This window comes from Lathyrus oleraceus, chromosome 4 (assembly GCF_024323335.1).
Source record: "Lathyrus oleraceus cultivar Zhongwan6 chromosome 4, CAAS_Psat_ZW6_1.0, whole genome shotgun sequence".
NCBI lineage: Eukaryota > Viridiplantae > Streptophyta > Magnoliopsida > Fabales > Fabaceae > Lathyrus > Lathyrus oleraceus.
The window spans coordinates 263,872,317-263,878,316 of NC_066582.1; positions in this window are offsets into that span (position 1 = coordinate 263,872,317).

The following is a 6,000-nucleotide window of genomic DNA, read 5'->3' on the forward strand; positions in this document are numbered from 1 at the left end:
ATGTCAACTCAGACCGACAATGACCAATTGCTCATCCACTACTTTCATGACAGTCTATCCGGTGCCGCTCTGCGTTGGTACATGGGTTTAGACAGTGCGAACATCCGATCCTTCAACGATCTTGGCGAGGCCTTCGTCAAGCAGTACAAGTACAATATAGATATGGCTCCCGATAGGGATCAATTAAGGGCCATGTCCCAGAAGGACAAGGTAACATTCAAAGAGTACGCCCAGAGGTGGCAAGAGTTAGCAGCACAGATCGTGCCTCCGCTAGAAGAGAAAGAGATGACTAAGATCTTTTTGAAGACCTTAAGTTCTTTTTATTATGAGCGGATGATCGCTAGCCCTCTTTCTGACTTCACCGAGATGGTGAATATGGGGATGCATCTAGAAGAAGGGGTTAGAGAAGGACGTCTGACCAGAGAAGAAGGCTCTTCTGCCAAACGTTATGGGTCGTTTGCAAAGAAGAAAGATAGAGAGGTACATGCTGTGACTTCCCATCTGAAACCAAAAAAACCCTCTGTGAGGAGGAAGATCGTACGTCCCGCCGGTAACCAGCACCACGTGGCTCACATAGTGTAGCACCTCAAATTTGCACCCCCCATTCATGCGTTCATTTCATTTTTAGGTCATTGACATTACATTGACAATACATTATCATTGCATAGTACATTGCATCTCATCAGTCAAGACTGGCATCAGGAGAATTCCTCAGTGCAAAGGAGCAAGGTTTTTCTTGAGATAAAAGCCCTATGGTTGTTCTAGAGAGCTTATATGAGCCAAGGTTCATTTTGAAGCCATTGTATCAAGTGCTAAAGGCTCAAAGTCCACAGTGCAGTTTCTGGTCATCTAGGGCCCATAAAAGTCAACTACAAGTCAATTGAGGGCTAGGAGGTGGAGAAATGGCTTGAGACACTTCATTCATGTCCCAAAGAGGTTTATTCAACATGTCAAACTCATGCCTTGAAGATTTTGAAGCCAGATCAAAAGTTTCCCAAAATGGAAAGTGACCTGTAATTTCAAGTTTCCAAAAATGGCAAGTTTTTGGACCAACTTCAACTCAACTTTCCAACATCAAAAAAGCTTCAAATGAAATTTTGTCCAACATGAAAGTTGAATATCTTTCTCTCCCATTTCTAAAAAGTCCAAGATCATGAGCATCTGATGAATGGTTGAGAAGATATGATCCAATCATTGCCAAGTGTGCATGGAACTTCAAAAGGCCATAACTTTTGACTCATAACTCCAAATTGAGTTCTCCTTTTTGCATAACTCTTCTCATGACGTGAACTTTCCAAATCATTCATCACATTGCATGAAATTTCATCATATGATCATTGGTGCATACATGTGATTTTTGGAGGGAAAATCATGAATTCAAAATTGGTGCATCATGTGGACTTTTTAACCATTCCAACATGTTCATAATATGGTTTTAAGTGAAAATGCATGGCCATTGGTTACTGTTCACGTGGGATTGCATGCATGGGGTGAAAAAACCAATTTTTGCATAACACCTTATTTCTCACTAATCTCCAATTAACCAAAGCTTAATTAATTTTTCAGCATGATTAGGCAAGCATATAAAAGGTTAATCCTAACAGAATTTTCATAATACACAATTCTAGATCTAGATTGAAAATTTCCCTCCAAAAATTTCTCTTCTTCCAAATTCAAAAATTCTTCAAAGAACACTTGATTTTTCTTCCATATTCTTGTTCTCTGATATTGATTTAGTGTAGATCAAGCATTGGATCATTGAATTCGAGCAGAATTTGTGCATACTCCAAGCAAGAACATGAAGATGGAAATTGTTGTTTGAGCTAGATCCAAGCATCTCCAGGCTTCAATTTCAACTTCAGGATTCATAACAAGTGTTCAGGAGTGGATCTACACACGTGCCAAGCCTTGAATCTACTACTGCCATTGTTGGAGCTTCAAGAGGTCAAATTTTCGCATCTCTTAATTCTTGTTTTTATTGCCATAGACTTGTAGTTCGTTGCTTGCTGATTCCACTGGTATAAAGAACATGAAATTTGGTGCAATATGGATGGAGTTATGGCAAATTAAAGTTTGAATGTTCATTTTGTTTTCTCTTCGATTTGCATGATTCATGATGAATTAGAGTAAAATAATGGTGGATTTGCACTCCTCATGTTGTAAGCTTTTATTTGATGTACTCATGAGCGAAATCTGGAAAAAATTTCATGAACGTCACTGTTCATCCACCGTCTCAACGAAGGAGACGGTGGTTTCCGCCGCTAGCGCCTCCGTCTGCAACATGCAGAGTTGGCTAGGGCTTCGTGTCCACGCATGCGCTTTCGTGGCGAGTTCATTGGTTCTCGCTGCTCCACATGCACATTGGAAGCTGACTGGGACGCCACGTCCACTGATACGCTGCGTTTCAATTAGTGAAACGCGCCTGAGAGCGACGTCGTTTTGGCACTACCTCGGTTCGATCCAGCCTGAGTGTATTTCAAAACTTCATAATTCATTTTCATTATTTCCATGTTTTCAATTTTTATTTCATTATTCTATCCAACTTCAAAAAATTATAAAAAATAGAATAATGATCCAAATAATTCCAGGTTTTTTCCTACATGATCCTTGAGCTGTCTATTATTTTTTGGTTGTGATTTTATGATTTTATCATTTCTGGAAATTAAAATGTGCTAGACTAATTGAACATGTGTGCTTTTGTGACATGCCTCATTCAAATTGTTGTGAAATGCTCATAAATGATCCAATTGCCATGAAATTTTGCATGATGATTCTTAACATGTTGATGGATTTGTGTGTTTTTATTTGGCATTTTTTGCTATTTCCTTCCCTATTTTGGACACATGGACTTATGGTGTGACAATGTGTGTCACACAATTGGATGTCTTGCTTGTGCATTTTATTTCTAGGTCATTTGAGTTCTGTTGATCCTGATTTTTGGCATGGTGATTGTGTTAGACATGTTGTATGTGTAATACCCCAAAATTTACACTTCATTTTTCCTGGAAGCATACGCTTTACACCTCATGCATGCATTCATTTTTAGGTCATTTAACATTAGATACATTGCATTTCATCATGTCAATCATAATTAGATCCAAGAAATAAAAAAAAAAAAAAGAAAACGAAAAAAAAAAAGAGTTAAAAATAAATAAATAAATAAATAAAATATAACAAATTTTTTTGGACTTGGGTCTCCCTCATTTGAGCCCACTACCCACGAAAATCAGTCTATAAATACTGAAGTTTCAGTAGAGGAAAAGACACTTGGAGTTATACTGGGAGATTCACTGGAGAAAGATTTTGAGAGAAGGAAACCTAGGAACTACTCTGCAGCAACCTTCAGGCAGCCCTGAGAAGTTCACTCCGCCTCACACAAACCCTAGTATTACTTTGCAGATCCGGCCGTACCATTCAATCTTAATCAATCTCTCCAATCAGCTGGAGATATCTCAGGGTTGCTAATCCTTTAATTGCTGTAACTTCAGATCTTTATCCGTGTGGTAATTTTTTTCCCTTTTTCGTACTTTATCGCTTTCTTAGCTGGAAGACCTCGATAGAAGACAATGTTTGAGCCCCTTGGTGGCATTTTACTTTGAGATACATGTTTTGTATTTTGTATTCATATCCCCACATGTAGCGCGGTTCCTTCGTCAAGGACTGCCTGTTTGCCCTCGAGCATCCCAAACCCTAAAACCCAAAGCAACACGTTTACTCCTTCTACTACAGGCGAGTAAGTCTCCAAAGGTCGAGCGTCCGGTAGATTGCGTAGTGACGTCGTTCGTCTAAAGCCCAATCCACAACCCCGTAGTTAGCCGAACTACGGCTTGCTCTGATTCTCATTCTAGATGAGATACGTACGCATAAGACGTGATGTCTTAGCGAGCACACATCCCCCAACCCATAGGTCAGCCGAGCTACGAAGACTCTGATTCTCATATTCAGATGAGATACGTATGCAGTGGATGCAACATCCGCGCGAGTCATTTCTCTTAACCTTTTTAGTAAATAAACACATTAGGTAAACCCACACCCTTTAGACGAAAACCACAAAAGTGGATCCCGTAGAGTACTACGGATGCGTAGGGGTGCTAATACCTTCCCTTCGCATAACCGACTCCCGAACCCAAGATTTGGTTGCGAGACCCCGTCTTGTCCTTTCCTTTTTCAGGTTTACTTCGAGCGTTTCCTTTCCCTCCTTTGGGATGAATAACGCACGGTGGCGACTCTCCTGTCTTTTTCTTTCGCCGGTTGTTTTTTTCGCGCATTGTATTTTTCAGGTTGCGACAGCTGGCGACTCTGCTGGGGAATTAAGAAGTTGACCTCTTGCTGGTCCATCTTCCCTAAGCGAGTCCCTCCTAGCTTTTGTGATTTCTTGTTCATTGGGTGTTCATGCTTTTGTACATTTATTTACTTACTTACTAGCTTTTGGGTGTTAATGCCAAACCTTCAGTGGTAAACGTATTATTCGCGACTGAAGGGCTGAAGTTGACGAACTTCTGTTCTTAGAACCTACCAGTGAGGGGCTGGCTAAATTCAGGAAACCTTAACCTCCAACCAACCCGGTTTTCTGGAGCAGAGCTTTGATCTCATATTATATTCCTCAGTGGTTTTCTCTTCAGACAGTGTAACCCGACAGATGTTCAAGCAGATACAGCAATCCTGATTGACATACCACTGCATTGCATTCACATCATCATATCATTTGCATTCATATCATTTAACACATGTTTATCCATTTCAAGGGGGTTTACATCTTCTTCTTGATTCTAGTCGGGGTTTTCTTCTTACACTGTTTATCAAACGAGAGACTGGAATCAAGGGGGTAGAATACCTTTTGGAATTGATAAACATGTCATTGCATTTGCATATCCATAGCATGTCTTGCATAACAGGTACCGCTGCAGTGTTCTCAGTTGTTTGGTGTTCCACTAGCAGGATAGCTGACTCAGGCATTCACCAATACGGTACCCGAAGGAATCAACAGAGAGCGATGGAGAGCCTACAAGCAGAGCTCTCCGAGATGAAGATTCACATGAATCAATTCATGGATTTGGTTCAAGGGGTGGCTCAAGGACAGCAGGAGCTTAGATTGTTGGTACAGAGGGATCCCCCTATTACTCAACCGGAGACGTTGGCTGATCCTCCAGCTGGAGAGGCTAATGGTCCCAATGGACCGGGGCCTATCCCGATCCCGCATGTCAACCTAGATCAACAACCCATTCAGGATGGTCAGGATGATCAGTTCCCCTTGCTTCAGGAAGACTTTGGCATGGACCCCATGTTTAGAAGATTGGAAGAGAGGTTGAAAGCAGTGGAATGACAGAATCTTCTGGGAGTAGATGTTGCTGACTTGGGGCTGGTCCCAGGTGTGAGAGTGCCACCGAAATTCAAGGTCCCGATATTTGACAAATACCATGGCAACTCTTGCCCCAAAACTCACGTGTAAGCCTATTTTCGTAAAATGGTTGCATACTCTGATGACGAGAAGCTACTTATGTACTTCTTCCAGGACAGCCTAGCTGGGGCATCCTTGGAATGGTATATGAGGCTGGACAGAGCCCACATCCGTTGCTGGAGGGATTTGGCAGAGGCTTTCGTGAAGCAGTATCAGTATAATGCAGACATGGCTCCGGACAGAACTCAACTTCAGAATCTGTCTCTTAAAAGCAATGAGGTCTTCAGGGAATACGCTCAACGCTGGAGGGATACAGCTTCCCGTGTTCAGCCTCCGATGTTGGAAAAGGAAATGGCCAACATGTTCATGAACACTCTGCCCGGACCTTACTTGGAGCGTCTGGTAGGTTGCAATGCTTCCAACTTTGCTGATGTGGTCTCTACTGGAGAAAGGGTGGAGAATTACCTAAAGACCTATAAGAGCCAGAGTGGAGGTGGATCCTCATCAGGGGTGAAGAAGCCGTTCATTCAGGGACAGAAGAGGAGAGAAGGGGATGCAAATGCCATATCTTCTTATCAGAACAGGGATAACCGGAGGAATAA